Raw genomic sequence first — 23,997 nt, forward strand, 5'->3', positions numbered from 1 at the left:
CACTTTAAAGTGAACAATTTTGTGGCTTGTGGTACATTCACAGATTCGTGGATGCTCTTCTTCTACCTGAGCTATATCCTGCCTGTCACAATTCCATAGGAAGTAAAAGCCAGCTACTTTCTGTAAATGGAATTTTAAGCAGAACTCTAACACTGTGCACAGAAAGTGTGACTGTGCTTGGTTCGAGGGAGACAGGGTCTGGTCTGTGTCCCCACCCGAATCTCATGATGAATTGTAATTCCCAGCGTGGAGGGAGGGACCTGGTGGGAGATGATGGGATCATGGGGAAGGATTTTCCCCTTGCTGTTCTCATGACAAGGAGTGAGTTCTCATGAGCTCTAGTGGTTTAAACGTTGTGTAGCACTTCCCCTCCTTTCTCTGTCTGTCTCCCGATCGACCCTGTGAGGGCCTTGCCCACTTCCCCTTCACCTGCCTCATGATTGTAAGTTTCCTGAGGCCTCCCCAGCCATGCTTCCTGCAAAGCCTGTGAACCTTTGAGCCAATTAAACCTCTTTTCTTTATAAACTACACAGTCTCAACTAAAGAAAGCCAGTTCTTTATAGCAATGTGAGAAGCGACTAATACAGAGAAGGGCCACCTGTCCTCTCAAAGGCCCCACCCAGGACTCTGGCCACCTTTGAAACCAGCATGTCCGGGTGCCCTCTCATGTTTTCTCATCTTGGGAGTCCTGTGATTTTAAGGTTCTTTTACAATCACACCTCTAGAGAGTGCTGATTCCCTGAATACCACAGGACCTCCCTGAGGCATCCAGGACAGAGCAAGCTTAGATATCAGGCGGAGGTTCTAGGAGCTGTGCACCCCTGGACCCCTGGACCACAGAGTCTGGGTCAGGAAGTGGGGGCAGGATGTGGGGCCTGATCTCTGGGCTGCTGACCACAGAAAGGGCTCGCACCAGGAAGTGGACTTGGGCCTGTCCAGGGCAGTTCTGGGGTAGAAATGGGAGCTGGAGATGTGTGTGGCTGTTCCCGTGAGGATGCTCCAGCCCCAGGAGGCCGTGGGGCAGAGGCTGGTGCTGTGTGGAACCGCACGTGTGTGAGCCAGTCAGGAGACTGCTCTGTCGGTCAGGAAAGGCCAACACAGTGCACTGTCCTCACACTGGGAGGACCGGCTTCCCACCCCACTCCAGGGCTTTGTGGTAAGCCTGATACACCTCGCTCCGGGGCTGCGTGGTAAGCCTGATACACCCCGCTCCAGGTCCGTGTAGTAAGCCTGACACACCCCGCTCTAGGGCTGCGTGGTAAGCCTGATACACCCCGATCCAGGGCTGCATGGTAAGTCTGATACACCCCGCTCCAGGGCTGCATTCTACACCTGATACACCCCGATCTAGGGCTGCCTGGTAAGTCTGATGCACCCCACTCCGGGGCTACGTGGTAAGTCTGACACACCCCACTCCAGGGCTGCGTGGTAAGCCTGATACACCCCGCTCCGGGGCTGCCTGGTAAGTCTGATACACCCCACTCTGGGGCTGCGTGGTAAGTCTGACACACCCTGCTCCAGGGCTGCGTGGTAAGTCTGGTACACACCACTCCAGGGCTACGTGGTAAGCCTGATGCCTTCGTCAGTCTGGGAAGAGGGGAAGATTTCTCCTCAATGGTGACTGAAGTTGAGTGTCTTTGCTATGGTTTGTGATGTTTTTTGCCATCCCTAGGTCCTTAGCAATGGTGAGTCTACTCTCAGGCCAGACACCATTGTCCCCCCACCCCACAAACCACACAGGCACACACACACACACACACACGAGCACACACACACAAGCACACACACTCACACATGCACACACAAGAGCACACACATGCACACACGTGACCAAACGTTCACACATGCACACACACGAGTGCATACACACACATATGCAGGCATCCACACACATGCACACACACACGCCTGGCCCTCAGTCTTGGATCAGGGCTGGCTGCCTGCGTGCTTGTGCTGTGAGGATGCACCCCTCTCACTGCTTCCCCTACACTAATCATTTCCACTCCAGGCATGTGTATCTTGTTCCACGTGTCTGAAAATCCTATTTACTTCCACAACCCCTGGCCGTATTCCAGGCCCCCATGAAGCATTTACTTCAGTCTGTTCTGTGACCTGGATTACACCAGTTTCCAGCACAGAGCTTCAGGCCTGGGGACTCATTTCTGAGTAGGTGCAGGAATCCACATACACTGAGGTGAGGCGGGCAGAGGCAAAGTCCCCTGAATCTCAGGTCACACACCCACCCAGCCGGGGAGACCCTCCTGAACCTTACAGCCAGACTCACCCTGGGTAAGGAGCCCCAGGCTCTGCCTCAGTGTGGTCATATCTGCTTATGCTCTATCCACGATGCCACAAGGACCCTGTTGCTATGAGCCTGGGAAGCCTGAAGATTCAGAGGGGATGGCCCAGGCCAGCACGGGGACATCATCTCATCCTGGAGGACCACCAGGACAGTGCAAAGGGGCCTTGCAGTGCCCATCCCAGGAGGGCCAGGTCAGTGGGCACAGCGAGCTCACCCTCACGCGGGGCCCGAGGAGGCTGGTTCTCCCTGCAGCAGGCTTGTGTGTGTGACTGCAGAATTCTCCACGTGGACCCATTTGACACTGGGCAGCTTGCACTGGAAGGATTCCTTTCCAGGAAGAAACAGAGCACCGCCCTGCCCTCCTCTGCTTCCCAAAGACAGATGGGAGCCCTGGAAAGGAAGCCGGCATTGCCCCCAACCCTAGGGCTGGCACAGGGGCCGGCAGCCAGCAGAAGAGCTTGATTGCTGTTCCCTGGGTCTAAAAATGGATAAACAACCGTGAATGCCAGCGAGGTCCAAGCCATATTCATCACCGTTACAAAGAGTAATTCGGTGTGTGCTTGTTAATCAATCACTGCTCTCACTGGGGCTCCGGCCAGGCTGGGCCGCGAGAGTGGACGGCCATCACCAGCCCACGGGCCACAGTGCAAGCATGATGGATGGCAGCTGCTGCAGGCTCTAATCTGGAGCTGAGTGCTGGGGCTCAGGCTGGCTGCACACGGGCGTCCCTCTCCCAATGCAGACCTGCAAATGAGAGGGGGAAAACTGAGGCGGGCTCCTGGCAGGGCGTGAGGCATGCCCTACCTCATGTGTTCTCTGTGTGACAGGGCAGGGGGTTGGGCAGTGCCACTGGGAGACCCACCTGCTTGGGGGCAGGGGAGGTGAGTGCTGGGAGGCACAGCATGTGGACCTCAGTGGCCTCATTCCACGATGTGTTCTTAATTAAAATAATCATGTGCTCCATGGACACAGCAGCGTTTCAACAAGGGGTCACACCCATATGAGAGGTTGGAATTCACTCAGCAGAGCAGGAGGAGAGGCAAGGAGAGCCAGGCCCAGCAGGTTAGAGAACGTGTCAGTTTGGAAAGTGAGCACGTGAGCCTGCGGCAAGGGTGGCGTGGCCAGGTCATGTCTGGTTCCAGTCTCAAATCCCCTCTGCCCCGTGGCACCTGTGCCATAGACTTCTCACTTTTCCTCTCCACCCTGAGAGCAGAGGTGCTGGGCACCTGCACGAACAGTGGCAGTGAACTCTCCCCTCCTGGTCCCCATGGCCAGGCTGGCCCTTGGTGACCATCACTGGTGCCCCTTGGTGACCATCACACACTGCTGTCCCCATGGCCAGGCTGACCCTCGGTGCTGCCCCTCAGTGACCATCACACACTGCTGTCCCCATGGCCAGGCTGACCCTTTGTGACCAGCACACACTGCTGTCCCCACGGCCAGGCTGACCCTCAGTGACCATCAGTGCTGCCCCTCAGTGACCATCACACACTGCTGTCCCCATCATCACTCCGTCCACTCCAGGTCTGCCCCAGCAGAGGCTCCTATGATGTCACACTCCTGGGTCTGGCACCAAGGCCTCCACACCCTCGACCCCACCTGTCTGTGCACAGAGAGCCCCTGTGCCTCTGCCCAGGCCCTGGACTCCCCCAGGGTTGGCCAAGCACAGCCCTCTGTGACCACCATGCTGCTGTGAAGGGGCCTCCCTGGGCCGCATCACGTCTGGCCTGGCTCAGGTGCAGCCTGGGACCTGGGCTTGCTCAGAGCCTCCCTGCGCGGCACCCCCAGAGTGCTAACCACAGGTCTTCCCCTCCTGTCAGTCGGCTGTCAGGAGGGCAGGCCTGCATCTCCCCTGGGGTGCTTTTTCAGTTGGGGGCAGAATTGCTGCCAGTGTGAGGCGTCGGGCCCCATCTGCCGTCTGGAGGGTGGGAGGAGAGCACTGCATATAGAGTTTTGTTTTTCTTGCTTGTCAGCTGAGACCCTGGTAAGCCATTTACAGTGACTGCTCCTCAGTTTTCCCCTTTGAAAATTGGGGCTGGGGGTGATAGCAACTCTACTGGGTGGCCGAGAGAATCGGATACAAATGTGGAGGCAGCTGGCACGCAGGAGGTGCTGACAAGAATAAGGACAATTCAGAATTCCTGGCTGTACCCACAGAGCAAATCATTTGGTGCCCAAGACCAGCCTAAAACTCAGCAGAGAGCAGGGGCTTGGAGGGGCAGGTTTCACATGGGAAAGTTGAACATAGAACTTGAAGAGAGGGAACATGAGAGACTGCTGGGGTTCGAACTCAGGCAGATCTGGGGGCAGGAGCTGAGCTAGGAAGGGATCGGAGTCCAAATGCCAGGCTGAAGCCCCCAGGGTGGCCAGCCTCAATTCCGTATATGCCACAGGGAGACAGTGCTCACAGGATCCCAGACAGCAGCTGTGCTTCCTGGAAGCCCAGCCCCTGTCCCACCATGAGGATGGAGCTGCAGCCAGTGTCCTACCCTGATCTTCTTTGCCCCCATCGTAAAAGTGTCTACACTGGCACAACCGCTCCAGCTCCTGCATCCAGTGTGGGCTGCTGCACAGGACATGGCCGTAGCCCCAGGACAGAGCAGGCTGCTCCCAGGTCCATCTCCAGCAGTGCAATTTTCAGTGTGGAGTGCAGCGTAGAAACTGCTATTTGGTGGGATGGGCCATTAGCATTTCTCTTGGAAGCCCCTATCAGGACCCTGGGCTGGACCTGGATGCAGCAGAGCTGCTGTCTTTGCTAAGGTGGCCAAGTCCACTGGGCAATGGGCATCTCTGCATGAAGGTGCTGCGGAGTGAGGCTGGCTGCATGATGTGCTGCAGAGTGAGGCTGGGGATGAAGTGCTGCGGAGTGAGGCTGGGGATGAAGTGCTGCGGAGTGAGGCTGGCTGCATGATGTGCTGCAGAGTGAGGCTGGGGATGAAGTGCTGCAGAGTGAGGCTGGGGATGAAGTGCTGCAGAGTGAGGCTGGGGTGCCCGAGAGCAGACCAGCTTGGGGTGCTGGGGCTCAGGGCACCCGGTGGTCACCAGCACCTCTCTTTGCAGCTCCGACTGCTATAGCTGTCTCCCCTGATGTGGTTGTCACCTTGGCATCCTCCAGCCTGGCAGAGCCCAGCTCATCAGGGTGGCTTCTGCTGGAACCACGGCCAGTCCAAAAGGCTCTTTAATCACCACTTTATTCATTCACGGAACATCTGCTGAGCCTGTCCAGGATCTGCAGGTGACACTGGGAATGGAGGAAAGGGGTCTGCCCTGGTGGGCTGCCCAGCAGACAGGTGCAGGCAGCCTCTGCTCCCCCCTCCACTCATATGCACACCACACACACAAGCTCGGGTGCATGCACACATTCTCTCTCTCTCTCTCTGTCTCTCTCTCTCTCTGTCTCTCTCTCTCTCTCATTGCCCAGGTGAAGTCCTTCCTGCAGAATCCCCACTGCTTGCAATTGTGTTTATTTGCTGATTGATTTGCTATTGTCCAGATCCCCAACTGGAACATGTGCCCCAGGAAACAAGAGAAGGATCCCCAAATAAAATATAGGACACTGGAATTTCAGATAAACAACCCATTGTTGTCAGTGTAAGTATGTCCCAGATATTGCAATTATTGTCTGGGCTATACTTGTCTAGAAACCTGTCCGTTGTTCACCTGAAGCCCACATTCACCTGGGAACCCTCTGTTCATATTTGTTAATCTGATGACCATAGCCTAGGAGGCAAAGGCAGTGGCTGCTTGAGTGCAGCAGGTCCCAGGGCCCCCAGGCCTACTGCTGGCTGCCACTTTGTGGGGAGTGGCCTGAGCACCTGGTGTGTCATGCTGGGCCCCAAAAGGGATGCCAGGGGCATGTTTCTGGTGTTTCTGAATTGGGGGTTTTATTGAGGTAACTGCAGATTCACACGCACCTAGAGGGACCACGCAGGGAGTGCTGCTTCCCTCTGTCCACTCAGACGATGCCTTGCAGGACCGCATCCCCTGCCACCCAGATGCTGGCCTGGTGAGATGGTCCCCAGGACTCATACTCACTGATGCAGATCAATGCTGAGCCATATCAGTGCATGTGCGCGTTCATTGACTACCTTGATGCAGGGCAGATGAGCCCCCAAACAGGGGTTTAGTCAGGGAGGGTTCTTGGCTTCACCCAGAAAAGAATTCCAGAGCAAGCTGGTGGTGTTAGACAACTTTACTCAAGCGTCAGCAGAGATGTGTTCCTTGCAGAGCAGGGCCCCCCATAGGCAGTGTGCCCAGAGCAGCAGCGAGAGTATGTATCAAAAAAAAAAAAAAAAAGAAAAAAAACAGAAATTGCCACACCACAGCAGAGGCTGGAGTTGTGCAGCCCAGAGACTCCTGGGGCCACCAGAAGCTGGAAGAAGCAGGAAGGGTCCTCCCCCAGACCTGGGGATGGGTCATGGCCCTCGGACACCTCCATGTCAGGCTGCTGGCCTTTGGAACTTTGGCAGCAGGCATATCTGTTGCTCTAGGTCCCCAGTTTGTGGAATTTCCTGAAGTCCTGGAGGCTCACACAGGCAGTGAGTGAGGAGGCGCTCGGGAAGCTGGGGACCTGGTGACGTGGGGGTGGAGGGGTGGGCAGAAGGCCCAGTGAGGCGAGGCTCCTGAGGCTCTGTGGTGTGCCAGGAAGGCCAGAAGGTTGGCCAGGCCAAGGGGGCCCTGAGTCCAGTGACGAATATGTTGAGTGGTGGCGAACTCATAGGTTACTGGGGCTGGACAAGGCTGAGTCTGAGTGAGGTGTAAAACTAGATCTCGTTGGGACCTGGTGAGCCACCTGACCTCACTGAGCCTTAGTTTTCTGGCCTGTAAAAAGGGTGGAGGCCACCTGTGTTAAAGGCTGTGGGCACCACGCCTGGCACCCAGAAGTCCCCAGGCTGTTGGGAGTTTTGTGTGGATCCAGCCCACTCTGGGTTGTGGGTAGCTGCGACCCCAACGTAGGCTGGGTTTCAGCATCCTCTGACCTTCCCCTCTTCCCACCCACAGCCATCAGCGAGAGCTTCCTCCCCACCTCTGTGAGATTAATTGCTAGGAGGCTTCATGGGAAGTGGAGGAGCGTGTACTGTCACCTCTGGGCATTTGTTAATGTGAGTGAGAGATAATTCGGAGTCTGTCTGAGCCTGCTCTCTAGGGTGACGCCCAGGGCGGAGATATCAGCTGCATGAGGAGTCTGTCCGAGCCTGGTCTCTGGGATGACACCTGGGTGGGGGTATCGGCTGCTTGGGGAGGGGCGAGGCAGGTGCCGATCTGCCTGTTCCTCAGTTCCCAGGAGCTACTCCAAGGGCTGAGGGGTGCCAAGGAGCCCATGCTTTATTTCCACTGAGGATTAGCCCAGGCACGGAGCTGTTGTGCCTCCATGACGGAAATCACAAAATGACAGGACATGTGGGAAACTGCCTTTTTATTGCATTTCATGCAGAGAAGACATCAGGTCATATACCAAGCAGAAGGCTGTGAGATGGGAACATAATGGGAATTACTCCAGAAGAAAATAATTCCTCCCTTAAAGTCCTGCACAAATGTTGTGTCCCTCCCACCTGCCTTGTCACCCAGGTGCCCTGCGGGAGAAGTTTCTGGGTGCCTCTGGAGACAGAGATCCAGGGTCCTCGAGGGCCCAGCTTTGCAGGAGAAGTAGACAGGCCCCCACCAGTCCCCATGCCTGGAGAGCATGCCAAATTCCATGTACATTAAACTCAGCCCACGGCGTCAGAGGCCCCCCTTCAGCAGCCTCCTCAGAACCTCCCAGACCCGCTGTGGCTGCAGGCCTGGCTCTGGTGTCCTGGATGGAGGAGCAGAGGCCTGGAGAGCTGACTCTGTGGACACCTCCCGGCCTTGCTGCACACCAAGGACAACTTCACACTAAGAGCATCCGTGCAGGGCTGCCCACATGCCCGGGCAGGGGTGTTACAGTTTGCAGAAGCCCCTGCTTGTGTCTGTTGCGTTTTTCACGCAGACCACTGCACACAGCCTGGCGCAGGCCTCACTCTGAGGACCAGATGGGCCGGCCTCGCTCTCAGGACCAGATGGGCTGCGGCACCCACATGCACTTCGTGTTGGGCACCCCCACCCCCCACCCCCAGTACCCTGCCTGGAGACACCTGTGAGCCAGTCAGAGGCCCTTCTGGGCACACCCACCTGTCACTTGGAGCCCACAGGCAGCGGCTCCCACAGCATGAGCTCACAGACGCAGGGGTGTTTGAGTCATAGCAACCCATGAAGCTCAATTCAGCCCTGGGAGGGCATTATTATTTTTGTTGAAAATATCCACACCCTTAGTATTTGGGTTCCCAGAGTCTACAACATGAGATCTCCTGGAAGAAAAGTCAACAATAATTTAAAAAGAGGAACGAAGGAAGGAAGGAAGGAAGGAAGGAAGGAAGGAAGGAAGGAAAGAAGGAAGGAAGGAAAGAAGGAAGGGAAGGAGGGAGGGAATTAGGAAGCAAGAGAGAGAAATAGAGAGGAAGGATGGAAGGGAGGGAGGGAGGAAGCAAGGAAGTAAGGGAGGGAGGGAAGGAATTAGGAAGGAAGGAATTAGGAAGGGAGAGAGAGAAATATAGAGAGAGGAAGGATGGAAGGGAGGGAGGTGTGGACGGCGTGCCCAGGTACCTCCTTAGCTCTGTCACCCACAGAGGACACATCACATCCGGGCGTGCTCTGGGCTGCCAGGGGCCTGCAGGTGGCCTTAGGGTGGTTTCTCCTTTTCTGCCTGGGGGCTCCGGGGAGGAGGCACTGAGCCTGGGCCTGAGGCTCGGCTGGCAGCTGCTCTGGGTAACTGGCTGCTGTGAACAGTTCCTTCTTCCAGGCCTGATTGACATTAATTAAATATTTTAATATTTGTATCAGAGAAAACGTATTCGAGCATACCTCAATCATTTCTGATTAAATTGCCAAAGGAGGGCCGCTTTGCGACTCCTATAAATGAATACATTTTCAACTTTTTTTTTCTGTTGAAGGTAATTTTCATGGCTGGTTTAACTTCTAGGGATGATAGAAAATATTAATAAAACATTTGATGTCTAAGTTTGGGTGGAAGTTTAATAAATTAGATGGGCAAATTTTACTTTTGATCACGTGGCTGAAAATGTTTTAAAAGGGATTTTTTTTTTTAAAGAAAGGAGCTTCTGGTGAAGTCTCTGCTCTCTGGGGGTTCTGGAGTCCTTCAGTGTTGGGCTGGGGCCCCCTTCACAGGTGTGGTCTCGGGGTTCACGATGATGGGATGAGAGGACACTCTGGCTGCGTCCTCAGGAGGGGCCTTGGTGAGAGGCCTCGTTGACACCTTCACATAGACGGAGAAACCCAGGCTCAGCCAGGTGGGTGATGCTCCCCAGGTCCCCACGCTGTGTCCCCCAGATGGGGCAGGATCCTTGCTTCCTATTCCTGTCTGCTGACTTTTCCCTGAAGCTCTGTGTCACCGCGAGACCAGAGGGGCTCATGTGGGCAAATTCAGGCGGCCTGTGGTGGTGGGCACCCAGCCCTGAGGTGAGGCATTCCTCCCCAGTGGGCAGAGGGGCGCCCAAATCCACTCCCGGCATTGTTGAAGGTTCTCTGAATCCAAGAAGTGACCAGAAATCCTGGCGAGATCTATGGGAAGCAGGCTGTGAGAAATATGTTGTTAAAATCCGTTTTTTCAAACAAGGTACCGGCTTTCCCTGAACAGGGAGGCAGAGCTTTGTTGGTGGGAGGCCACAGAAAGGAGACAGACCCTGTCCCTGAGCATTCGGAACAGCCATACAGCCCCGGGGCTCCTCCAGCAGGACGGACGCTTCTCCCCGGGGAAGGGCAGGGCAGGTACATCGGGGGGAATGGCCTGGGTCCCTTCAGCCACCAGCACAGCCCAGCAGCTCACAGGCCTTCCCAGCCTGGGTGCAGGCTGGAGCCCCCGCTGAGGTCGGCCTGGCTGGGGCCAGGGTCTGCCTCAGGTGTCACAGGGACAGAAGCCATGGAACCAGGCCTGGAGAGCGGGTGCTCCCTCCACCTGTGAAGGACTGGCCGGGGCTGAAGGAGCTCAGCAAGCAGCAGGGCCCCACCTGGAAGCCAGGCCGGGTGAGGTGGGGTCAAGACGGGACCCAGCAGGGCCACTGACAAGTCATTCCAGAAGTGCACACCCTCATCCCAAGTGCTCCCCAACACACATGCACACACATGGCACACTCAGGCATCCACAAAGACCCACACACAAGCATGTGTACTCTCACACACATGAATGCACTTACATACACGCACATACACAAAGGCACACACACAAGTATGCACACACACAGCCACACACATGCAGGTGCACACTCACACAGACACATGAATGCACTCACATACACAAAAGCACACACAAGCATGCACGCATACATGCATACATTCACACACACGCAGGTGCACACTCACACACACATGAACACACTCACATACACAAAGGCACACACACAGGTATGCAAACACACACAGCCACACACACGCAGGTGCACACTGACATGCACACATGAACACACACAAAAGCACACATAGGCATGCACGCATACATACGTACATTCACACACACACGCAGGTGCACACACACATGAACACACTCACATACACAAAAGCACACACAGGCATGCACGCATACATGCATATGTTCACACACACGCAGGTGTACACTCACACACACATATGAACACACATATAGTCACATACACACAGGCCTGCACACACAAATCTCCACACACACACACACACACACACAGACATAAGCACAAGATTGTACAGTTTCATTGGTGTTTAGTCCAACACGCCAAAACCCAGCACCTTGGGCCCTGATGGAATGAGGGCATCTGTGGTACCCTCGGGTAGATTCTCAGCAGCCCTGTAGGGCCTTTCCAGCTTTGCTGGGCCCGCCTTCGTAGCTGGTCAACTGACTCCTCCTGCAGTGTACAGGGCCCTGCACTAGAAGGACGCACACCTGGGTTAATGCGTTGCTGTCACTGACCTGAAATGCTTCATCCTTCGAGCGAGGGGTCCCCACGTTTTCAGTTTCACTGGCCTCAAACAATATTTGAGGTCTTGTTATTCCTGCTGCTGTGGAAAGGTAAATATTTATAGGAAATTTCCATTTCCTTTTGCTCATCTGACAGAAACTTGAAAATTCACAGCCCTTCCTTCGCCATTCTGCCATCTGCTCCCAGGTTAGAGAGAGTCCCCAGGTCCCTCTGGGCAAGTGCAATGTGCACGTATTGAAAACATGTTATCATGAGGTGCAGAAGGAACGCACTCCTCCGCCTGGGCTTCCTCCAGATAGATGATGATAGTTTAACAGCAAGTTAGTGATGTGTGGCTCTGACATAATTAATTGATTTTATAGAACATTTTCATTCATTTGAACAATGTCTGGCCATCTATTGAATGTGAATTACAGTGACAATTAGACTCAATATTTAAATAATCAGTTTTCACTGTGCAGTATTGGGATGTCACAATTTACCAAGCACTTTTAATTATTTTATGTGCTGGTTAGTGTGTTTTTGCAATTAAAATGATATCTACATGTAAATTTTGCAGTAATGCGGATACGAGCACTTAAGGGGGCCGGCTGCTCCATCTGCCTCTCCATGCCGTGGACTCAGCAACAAGTTCCAGGCACAAAACGCACCACAGCAGGAACAGGCAGGCTCAGCTGCTGACTTTTGTCCTTTTTCCTAAATCTTCTGTTGTCTTCTAACGTGTTAACGGGTTCATGAGGTTCCCACCACGTCTTAATTTCTTCTTTCTCCAGCCAGGCCATCGCCCTGCTATTCTTTTCAGGTAGGAAGTGACCTCCATGACAGCGTTCAAGTCTGAGCGCCCCCTTGTGTTCAGGAGCCTGCCGGCGGGATGCAGCCCATCACAGAAGCCTGTGAAGTCACGTCCATGGGTCCTGGGAGCTGAGCAGAAAGAGCTCTCTGCTTGAGGACGCTGTGTGTGTGGGAGCCTGAGCTGAAGTCCAGGGCAGCTTTATTGGGAGTGCCGCCGTCTCTGGGCTTGGAGGAGGACTTTTCCACAGGGCATTGCTCCTGGTCAAGGCACTCACTTCACAGCCGAAGAGCAGCCATGGGCCCCTGCTCATGGAATTCCCTGCTCTTACCATGCTCCAGCCTGGAGTAGTGGGCTTGATAGAGCCAGGGAATGGCCTTTTGATGGTGATGGTACCTCCGGGGGCCGGGAGAGGTCTCCTGGGCTGTGCATGTTCTGAATCAGTGTCCAGCATGTGCTGCTGTCTCTCCCATAGCCAGGACTCACGGGTCCAGGAACCAAGGGGTGGAAATGGAAGGGTGCCACTCGCCATCACCCCTAGTGACCTACTAGCAAATTTTTTTGCTTCCTGTTCACATGACTTTATGCTCTGCTGGCCTAGAAGTCTTACTCCAGAGGGAGAAATGCTTCCACTAGGAGACACAACAATGATATTATTGTCCTGGAAGTTCAGCCTGCTGCCTGGCTGCATTGGACTCCTCATGTCTCTGAGTCAACAGGCTCAGAAGGGAATTTCTATCCTGGCTGCGGGTATCGGTCCAGATTATCAAGGGGAAATTGACCGCTGTTCCACGGGGAGGTAAGAAAGAGTGTGTCTACAAACAGGAGATCCCACAGGGTGTCTCCTAATACTGCCATTAGAAATTACAACAACCCAATCCAGGCAGAACTACGAATGGCCCAGACCCTTCAGGAATGAAGGTTTGGATCTCCCCACCAGATAAAGAAGCAGGACCAACTGACATGACTGCCGAGGGGAAAGGGAGCATTGCATGGGAGAGAAGAAGGCGGCTGTGAGCTCCAGCGGTGCCCTCCGGGCCCATCACAGAGGCAAGAACTGTAACTGTCATCATGGTAAATTATAAATATTCTTATTTATTATTAATGTGTTTTTGTGTATGAATACATAACCACACACACAAAGCAAATCTGTTCTTCCCTCTCTTCTCCCCTTAAGGTGTTACAGAAGATGTATTGACTTCAGAGCGTAGTTTCTAAGCATTGTTACTTTATATCACAGCATTTGTGCTGCAGGATGTCATGGAGAAGAGGAACCATCACCCAGAGCTCTTCTGGGAAAGGGTTAGCAAGTTTTCAGGGGTACACAGAATGCTTTTATGATGTTAGGGGATCGTCTTTGTTTGGGAATTAGTACAGTATTTATTTATTTATTTATTTATTTATTTATTTATTTATTTATTTATTTATTTATTTTTTGAGATGGAGTCTCGCTCTGTCACCCAGGCTGGAGTGCAGTGGTGCTATCTCAGCTCACTGCAAGCTCCGCCTACCGGGTTCACACCATTCTCCTGCCTCAGCCTCCCAAGTAGCTGGAACTACATGCCCGGCAAATTTTTTTGTATTTTTTTAGTAGAGACAGGGTTTCACTGTGTTAGCCAGGATGGTCTCCATTTCCTGACCTTGTGATCCACCCACTTCGGCTTCCCAAAGTACTGGGATTACAGGCGTGAACCACCACACCCAGCCAGAACTAGGTATGTTTTAGGGAGATGTATATAGAGGTGCATGGTGTCAGGCTGACAGGCGGTAGACCCAGGCGGCAAGTCTCATGTCCACCTGGCTGGGCTGTGGTGCCCGGCATCCTGGGACGCTGCTGTGAAGGTATTTTGTAGATTGCTCAACACCTGCAATCAGTTGCCTTTCCATAAAGGAGGTCACCCCTGAGCAGTTGGGTGAGCCTTATCACATCATGAAGGCTTTAAGAGGAAAACTGAAGAGGAACATCCACCTGAACCTTGAGTTTCTGGCCTGTCCCAGAGCCTTCCCTCCTGGATGTCTGGGGCTCCTCCAGGAAGGGGCATGGGTGAGGCTGAGCACCTGCAGCTCCTCAGGCAGCAGACATGCTGGGCCACTCTCACGTGCCCTGCGGTTACTCACACTCGCTGCTGTTCCCAGCGCCCCTGTCCAACTGGGTGGTGCATATTTGCTCTCTGGCATTTCCCCCATATTAGCCTGTGGTGGCTAATGGAGGGGGACAACACATTTATCCTTTGTCATCTGCAAGGCTGGGGTGAGTCCAGTCCTCCTGGAGGCTGTGGGAGTGTGGAGGTTCAGGAACAGAGGGATGCAGGGATAGCATGGTGGCCCATGCAAGCTCTTGAGGTGCACGTTGGCCACAGCACTAAATGGCAGAGCTGCTGAGCGAGGCACGCAGGTCACCAGGCAAGTTGTGAGGAGCCACCAGTGAGGCTGCAGAGACCCGAATTCTCCCTGGAATGGTGTCAGATTCTCCAGACCCTGCTGTGACTCTTCTGTGTTTATAGAAGTAGCAAGAAGAAACGTTAGCCTATTTTAAATAAATCCTTAGATTCTGACACAATGGAATCTACATTAGCAACACTTGGAAGTTAAGAGCCTGGAAGTAATGTTCTGGTATTTGGCTCCCTTGAGTGAGCTGGGAGTGAAGAAATGAGTGACTGAATGAATGAATGAATGAACTCATTGGGGGTCTGCTGTGCTGAGCATGGTGCTGGGCATGGTCACTCTCAGGAGATCCGATCTGTGGTCAGGGAAGCTGAGGCTAGAGGAATCATCTGGGTCTGCCTCTGCATCCCTGTCCCCCCTGGCTTTCTTGGGGGTCACCCAGTGAGTCCCCACTGAGCTGCGTCCATGGGACTCCAGGCATCTGAGCCCTCACACTGCCCTGCAGGAAGGCAATCCAGGGCCAGGGAGGCCGGAACCCAGCTGCAAGCCTGAGTGACTGGGAACAGGTGACCTGAACTCCAGGCTGCCTGCCTGTAACACAGGAGGGCACTGGGTAAATTCCCGAGGCCTGGGACCAGTCTTCTCCCAGACAAGGGGGCAGATTGGACCCAACCACTAAATGCTGGAATGCGAGTTGCCCCATGTAATGTGGGAGGTGCCTAGACAGGCAGCAGCCCCCAATGCACCTGTATCCCCTCCTTTTCTGGACACCCTTGCAGGAGAGGAGCAGGTGCTGAGGGGCTCAGGAGGCCCTCATATGTCTGTGTTAACTCATTCTCCATCCCCCAGAGAGCCCCGGTGTCTGAAGACTTCCCCGTACCGGGGCTGTGGTTAAGCTGGGACCAGTGGGAAACTTACAAGCTGAGGTGCCCATGCACGAAGGAGGAGTTGTGGGGGCCAGGGACCCCCAGCTGCAGCACACAGCTTCTCAGCAGAAGCACCTGGCAAGGAAGGAGTGGGTTGGCATCCTACTCAGGGCAGTGGAGCCAAGAGCAGCCCCAGACCACCTCCTGCCCTGGAAACAATTCCTTTCTCTCAAACCCTGCCAGTCTCTAAGCTAAGGGTGTGATTAGGATGGGATGGCTTTTGTTTTACTCTGCCGATCATTTTTGCATTTAATTCATACATTAGTTCGACTTAGTGGCTGCAGAAAAGCTGTAAACTGAAGGGATTTAAGCCTAACAAATGGTGTTCTAATGAGAATTATTGAGGTCAACAATAGGATTCTGCAAGAATTATTTTTCCTTTGAGGGAGGTCTGCCTCTGAGGGACCCCAGGCTGCAGGGGGTCTGTAGAGGTCGACCGTTTTCCAGGTGGTCGGGGAAGGTGATGTGCTTTGGGCCTCTCCACTGGGGTAACTGGAAGGCTGGGGCGGGCTCCGTTCCCCTGAAGGTCTAACCCCAAGGGAGTCCCCGTCTTGTTCACAGGCTGTCTTCTCCTCCCCAGGGAACATGTGGTTGGTGGGGACCCCACAGGCAGGAGGTGCAGGAGGTGCAGGAGGAAGCCCCCCCAGGCAGAGACCCAGGAATCTTCCACACCCTCTTCACTCCCCTAGAGGCTAGGGGAGCTGAGCCCCAACACTCCCCAAGGCCTGAGGGCATTAATTTAAAACATCTGATTGCCAGCAAAAGGTCTCATCAAAGATTAAATAAGCATAATTTAACTGAGGGAATGATAATAGATTTAGTTAAGAAGAGAAAAAAAGGAAAATTGAATTAGAATGCATATTTGAGGGAAAATTGGAGTTTAAAGTAATTACACTTAGAGATGAGACAGATTACAATTACCATGTTTCAGAGGTGGAATTTTTAATTGCATTGTTTAAAATCAAGCCTAGGTCTCTGCCTTCAGCAAGTCAGGGAAACGGTTTTCAGGCAGTGGGGATGGCTTCTGTCCTACTAGGTTCCTCCCTGACCCAAGGGGAATAGCAGCCATTTCTGCCCACCTGAGGGGGGCCAGGTGGACACTGCAGGTTCCAAACCACAGTGTCCTGCTGCCCTGTGCCTGCCAGTCCAGTCCACACCCTCTGGGCTGAGGGCCTCACCCTGCAGAGGAGACAGGCCCTGGGGCCCTGTTATTCCTGAGACCTTGAGGAGCCCGCAGCCCTGGCAGCAAGGCAGAGGGACTGGCTGACACACACCTTCCCGGATTTGATTATCCTCAAGGCTGATCCAATCACTTGGGCAGTCAGGAACCACGATCATAGCCAAAAACCTCAATTCCACTAAAAATCGAGTTTCCCAGATGGCATTTTCACTCTTTAGTCCTGAACCACTCACCTTCACAGGTGCTAACTGTGTTTGCCTCTGGAGTGATGGGACCAACCAGAAGGGGTCTGGGATAGAAAGGGCACTCAGAGGAGCGTGAGGCCCTCGATGAAGTCGTCTGGATCTTGAAGGCCAGAAGGTGAGCCCCGTAACCGTCACCTTAGTGCTCCATGATGCTGGGCTGGCATGCTGTCCGTGTAGCCAAATAGCACCAGCGCCTGTGGGCACGGACTCCTCCCACCCGGGACTCCTCCCACCTGGGACTATGGTCTCGGTCACCATCATAGTTGAGTTATGTTCCCTCAAATTCAAATGTTGGAGTAATAACCCCCAGCACCGCAGAATGTGACCTCATTCAGAGATAGAATCTTCACCGAGGAGGCCAAGTAAAAATGAGGTCACGGCCAGGCGTGGTGGCTCACGCCTGTAATCCCAGCACCTTGGGAGGCCAAGGCGGGTGGATCACCTGAGGTCGAGAGTGTGAGACCAACCTGAGCAACATGGAGAAAACCCATCTCTACTAAAAATACAAAATTAGCCAGGTGTGGTGGTGCATGCCTATAATCCCAGCTACTCTGGGAGGCTGAAGCAGGAAAATCACTTGAACACGGGAGGTAGAGGTTGCAGTGAACCGAGATCGCACCATTGCACTCCAGCCTGGGCAACAAGAGCAAAACTCTGTCTCAAAAAAAAAAAAAAAAAAAAAAAAAGAAGAAGAAGAAGAAGAAAGAAAGAAAAAGAAAACAAAATGAGGTCACTAGGGTGGGCCCTAATCCAATATGTCTGGTGTCCTTATGAATAAGGGGAAATTTGTCCACAGAGACACATGCACAGAGGGAAGAGTGTGTGAGGACACAGGGGAAGGTGGCCGTCTACGAGCCAGAGAGAGGGGGCTGGGATGGATTCTCCGTCACAGCCGCATGAGAAATCAGCCCTGTAGACACAGATCTCAGACATCTGTCCTCCAGGGCTGGGGGAGGTGCACCTTCTGCTGTTGAGGAGAGGCAGTCTGGGTGTTTTGTTGCAGGAGCTCTGGCAGATTCATAAAGCCATCTTTTAATTTCATTCCATAGAAAGCTTCCAAAAACAAAGATTAACTTCATAGAAGAGGATATGCAACTGGCCAGAAAGCCCCGGAAAAGACACTCAACACTTAGTCATGATCAGATTGCAAATTAAAGCCCCCGTGAGAACACATCATGTACCCTTTGGAATGGCAAAAATAAGAGAGACAGATTATCCCCAGTGCTGGTGAATATGTGGAGTAACTGGGACTCTCAGCCACTGCTAGAGGGAGGGAAATGGGTAGAGCCCCTGTGCATGAGTGTCTGGAAACTTCTCTGAAGTTTGGCCTGCACCTCGTATGACCCAGACATTCCCTGGTGAGGTCTCTCCCCAGGAGTACCTGGAACACAAGGCCACACAGAGCTGTGTTCAGAAAAGTTCACAGCAGTGTGTTCCTAAAAGGAAAAATCCACAAGTCCCTCAGGCGTCCATCACAGAAGTATGAATAGATCAGCTGACATACTCATGTACCAGAATCTGTCTCAGGAGTAAACGGGGTGGGCGAGGGTGCACGCGACCCCATGGCTGGGTCTCCAGACACTTATACTGAGAGAAAGCATGTATGGAATGCTCACTGCCTGATCTGACATCCTACAAAGGCAGGTTTGTATCTCCCCAGGCTGGAGAGCACACCCGTGGTCGCTGGAGCTGGGGGCTTGGGTGGCTGGGAAGGGGCACAAAGGAATCTTTTAGGTTGATGGAAATGTCTAAAAGCAATGGCAACGTGGATGTCAACGTTCATGAAAAAAAAAATGAGCTCACTAGGGTGAGCCCTAATCCAGTATGCCCGACGTCCTTATGAAAAAGGGGAAATTTGTCCACAGAGACACATACACAGAGGGAAGACAGCATGAGGACACTAGGGAAGGCAGTCATCAAACTGTCGTCTTAACTTGGGTGCATTTGATCACATGCAAATTGTCCTTGAATGTGAGTTGATTAGAACATGGTGAACAACACTAAGCATTTCTGCAGGGAGAGTGTGGGGGCTCCCGGAAAGCAGGGTGCCAACAGTCTTGCCCCTGACCCAGAAGAGCTCCGGCCACTGCACCTGCCGTAGCAGGCACTCAGTCAACAGACAGGGGTCCAGTGAGGTCGAGCCCCAGATAAGGATCCTGGAAGGCAGAGATTTCCAGAATCAGGGTGGGGCTGTTTCACGGTTGTGGCTGCAGTTCAGGGCAGTCTCCTTTCAAGCAATGAGTCTACCCCCTGCATAAATGGAACTAAATGACTGAGGTGCAAAACCAGATTATCCTGAATCCCAAGATCTCAGACGGCTCAGTGTCTTCCTGAGCATTTAGAGCAGGAGGATAAGCTGTTCAGAGCACAGAGCCCTTAGCCTCTTGCACGCACATCTCCCTTCCAAGAGAGGCTGAGTGTTTAAGATGCCCCTCGCGCCCCAGAGGCCGAGGGGAGCCCATGCCCTGGAGCCTCCCTCAGAGACCACAGGGGTTCACGGAGCAGCACGCCCTGATGCAGGTTCTTTCCTGAGTGTAGAGACGCCTTGTCCGACAGCGCCAGCCATTGGGGCTGTCATTTTACACACACTCTGCATTCATTCTGAAACATGCATTTTATGGTTCTCTCTAGAATAATCACCCGGTAGGAGGAAGCTCCTTTGTCACTTGTCACTTGGGGTGTAATGAAGAGTCTTTCCCTCCTGGGTGACTTCGAAGTGGGGCTCTTCTTTTCTCTCCCCTTTTGAGGTCCTTTCTTGCATTCAGGTGCTTCTCCCCCTCCAGGTGCCCTGCAGATCCTCCAGCAGGGGAGAATCACCCAGCACTCTGAGCCCTGGACTGTTCTGGCTGCTTTTAGGAAGCGGCTCTCCTGGGTCTTTGAGGACTTGCGGATTTGCCTCTGACCCCATCCACCCTTGGCTCACCCTGAGGAACCTACACCATCCTTAAACATCCATGAGGGGGGGATCCTGGGCCTTGTGTGAAGTGAGGACCCAGGCTTTGTCCCTCTTAGCGAAGTTGAGCGTGACTGAGTGCACAGGTGCCTGTGCAGCCATGAGAGGGCGTGGCCAGCCCCGGGGGCTGCAGGGCAGGGTAATGGGTGAGGGCCGGTGGAGGTCAAGGGGAGCTTCACAAGGATGGGGTGGTGTCCTGCAGGCCACGGGGAATTCGTACCTATGGGCAGCACCCTCCTCCACACTGGGTGGTGGCTCCTCTGGGTGAGGCCTCGCCCTGCGTCCTGGAGCCATAGACAGCACTGGTGTGCAGATCCCTATGGCCATTCAGAAGGGAGCACGATGGCATCACCATGGGGATTATCCTGGGACTGAAAACAGCCCCTTAGATAAATGGCAAAACCTTCCAGAACATTCTTTCATGGTGTTATTTGGCATTCTCCCTCTTTGTCTGAGGCTCTGTCTATAACTTCAGCACTGCTTTAGCACAAGGCACTGCTGCTGTTGGAGGCTGAATTTTGACAGGGTTGCACCCAAGTCTGGCCTTGCGGTGGAGAAGAAGACGGTTCCAGGAGGGAGATGTCTCTGCTCCGGAACAAACCTATCACACAAGTCAGAGGGAGAGGAGGGAGAATTTGGCAGAACGGGATGGTGGCACGGACTCTCAGCAGGTGCTGTTGAAGTGAGGTGGTTGGGGGGGGGCCAGTGAACGTGCTCACAGACACCCGTGGCCTGATCTTGGGGGGCAACCTCTCTTTGTGAAATCTGAGAAGCCAGGTGTGCTCACAGCTGCCACAGACAACACTCAGGGCCCATTGTCAGGGGATGTTTGCATTTTCCCTTTCTTCTTTGGGTTCTGCTGACACATTTGTTTATTCTAATCAGAATAAGAAAAAAAATAAGAAAGAAAATTGCTCATCCTCCAAGGAGAGTCTAAAAGAAGAAAAGGAGTGAAGTTGCTGTTGGCAGCTCCCCCTACCCTTGAGGCTCCAGGACAGACTTCTTTTCCTGGAGCGGCTGTGGGCTGGGAAGTTCCCTGGACACAGACTCTAGGACCAAGGATCATTCAAGGGGCTCAGCTCAAAGGAGGAGACATGCTGGGTCACAGGGTGCTTCCTCCTGGCCCCTTCCCTGCAGGGGTGCCTGCAGCCAGCTGTGGCCTAGATAAGCTTGCCGGCCTCCCTGCGCCTCGTAGTCCTCGGCTCTGGACAGACACGGTGGGGACAACTCCAAAGCCAGCAGCTCCCCAAGGCATCCTCTGCCCCCAACGTCACCCTTTCTACAGCCAGTACCTGTAACTTGAGTTCCGCGAGGCCACCAGCTGGTCCCTCAGGGTCAGTCCATTGAAATGCAGCAGCTAAGTGAGCCCTGGCACACCAGGAACCAACTTAAGCTGATCAGCAGAGCCTCAGCCCATTCACCCAGTGTCCTGGTGTCATCCTGGCACCCTGGCCGGGCTGTCCGAGAGCCCCCACACAGCCTACCAGTGCCGTCCGTTTCACCATGGCTGCAGCTCTGGCAAGAGAAGGCAAGTTCTATGCAGGAAAACTGCAGACACACAGCCAGGGGCAGGGGCCAAGGGAACCTTCCCCTTAGCCTTCTGAAGGTTTGCTGAAAGTCAGCTGAGGAAAGGCAGATTCACACATCTGTCGGCATACACGGGGGAGAACCCTGAGTCGTGGCCCCTTTCGCAATGCGGCGCAGATGGTTGCATTCCCCTCTTCCTAGGGGAAAGGAGGGTGGGGGAGTGCGGATGGTTTTAGGGGATAGTTCGTGACTTTTAGGGGAATTCAGTGGGCTTGAAGAATGTACACTGGCCTGGGACAAAGTCCGTTGGGCCCACACGGCAGACAGGAGGCCTCGATTGGCCTCACAGCCGCACTCCTCACTTTCCTCCCTGGGAGAAAAGCCCCTCCACAAACAAGGCTCCTCGTCACAGGACCAGGCGTGGTCTCTGCTTATCCCTGACCCCTGGGTTTCAGTTCCTGGCCAGCCTGGGGAATTATTCAAGGGAGCCAAACACACTTTGCTGAACAAACCAGGTCACTCCACCCTTTTTTTTGTTTGTTTGAGACAGAGTTTCTCTCCTGTCTCCCAGGCTAGAGTGCAGTGGCGAGATCTCGGCTCACTGCAAACTCCGCCTCCCGGGTTCAAGTGATTCTCCTGCCTCAGCCTCCTGAGTAGCTGGGATTATAGGCGTCCTCCACCATGCCTGGCTAATTTTTGTATTTTTAGTAGATACAGTTTCGCCATGTTGGCCAGGCTGGTCTCAAACTCCTGACCTCAGGCCACCTGCCCTCCTGGGCCTCCCAAAGTGCTGGGATTATAGGCATGAGCCACCGCGCCTTGCCTACTCCACCCTCTTGCTCCTACAAAGCATCACCCACACCGCCCAGCTGCTCGAGCAGCAGCCGTGCATGGCAGGCAGTGTCCCCCTCCTCCAGGCTGTGAGCTTCTGCGGCTAAGAACCCCTCCTGATCTCATCTGCTCCATGACAGGCACTGTGTCCGGCCATTCCCCATAACCCGTGAGAAGGAAGTCCTACTCACCAGTGGGGCTAAGAGGAGGCAACTGAAGCAAGGACCCTGATGCCCAGGCCTGGGGCCATGAGCTTCTGCTCACTGGGCTTGCCCCCATCTCGGGGAAGTGGGTTCGAATGTTAGTGAAACATGTGCGCCTCACGGCTGCGGGTCACTCCTTGTGCTGAGTCACACTGGGGGGCCACGTTGCTCCCCACCCCCCACGATTTTCCAGATGCATGAAGCCATTTCTCTGGAGTGTAGCCTCAGATTTCTAACAGCTGTCCACTTCATTCTGCCTCTCCCAGGTGAGGGTAAAATGTTAAGGGAGGGTGCACCTGCACCAAGAAGCTTAGCTCTGGGCCTGGCTTCATTTTACTAATGGTGGCAGGTTTTCCAAGCGCAGAGTTAAAGTTCTCATCTCTTGACAGTTCCAGGAAGTTTCAGGCCCATGTGTCAGAGACCTGTAAATCTTCAGGGAAATTTTCAAATGCAATTTTCTTCTCATGATTTTATTCCTGAGACTTGCTTGGCTTGTTAATAAGTTGGCTCAAACGGAATAACCATAAATAGTGATATGGTCATCATTTCACAGAAAATGGTTCCAGCTCAGAATAGAAGGGCAGATTCCACAGCCCCAGACATCAAGTTGAAAGGAGAAAGGGGAATTCAGGTGGTACATTTGGGAGCTGGACATGATACAGAAAAATCTCCACTTCCCACGGACAAACACAACCAGGGACCATGGAAGCCTGGCCATGGAATAAACCTCCGGCTTCCTGCAACATCTGAAAGATCAGAACATGGCAGGGGGAATATTTAATCAGAGGAGCATAGCAGCTTGCCTCCTCCAAGCCAGTGCAGGCAAAACTTAACCTCCTCTGAACTCAATCAGAGGCTACTCGGTTGAGAGGCCAAACAACCAGGGTGGATGTTGGTGCCTCTTTTTGTCCCACCCCATGTCCCATCCCTCAGCCGAAGCTGAGAGCCCTGGCCTCAGGGTCCATGGAGACTGTGTGTTCCCTTCTCCCCTCCTGCCCAGCTCTCACCCTGGACCAGCCACCCCTTGCCTTGTCGGGACCTGCTCTAACTTTCTGATGGGGAATCCCTTCCAGTCTTCCCCATCCGCCTCCCTGAGCTTCAGGCTGGTCTTGGCAGATGTAGGAATCGTGTCTTTCACTCTTTCATTTTCTGCATTTTACGATGGCTTGACATCTCAGAGGCCTTCCTGGTTGGCCTGAGATCACCAAAGCCTGGTGAGCATGCCTTTCACAGGCAAACCAACCAAGCCACACCCCAAACACCCTCTACCTAACCTCACACACTGCAAACCCCCATTTCTCTTGCCCCAGACCACCCCAGGACCATGTATCTGACCAGAAGAGGCCCTGTAGCCCAGAGTTCTGATGATCACATCTCCTTTGCCATGGTCTTGCCCATTCTTGCTTTTTACTTTTATCACATGGACTTTGGAACAAGATCGCCAAGTCCCATGAAAACACTGTTGGAATTATGTTTCAGTTTTCTAGCTTTAGAAGACTGAGATTTCTAATCCACAAACTATGTGTACCTCTCCATTTCAACTGGTCTTCTTTTATGCTGGTCATAAATTTTGTTATTATTTCCATAGCAGGCATGCACATTTTTGCTAAGTTTATTCCTGGGCCTAGGTACTTTATTGATACTGTAAATATTCTAAGTTAATAACGATAA

This window comes from Gorilla gorilla, chromosome 12 (genome assembly GCF_029281585.2).
Source record: "Gorilla gorilla gorilla isolate KB3781 chromosome 12, NHGRI_mGorGor1-v2.1_pri, whole genome shotgun sequence".
NCBI classification, from domain to species: Eukaryota; Metazoa; Chordata; class Mammalia; order Primates; family Hominidae; genus Gorilla; species Gorilla gorilla.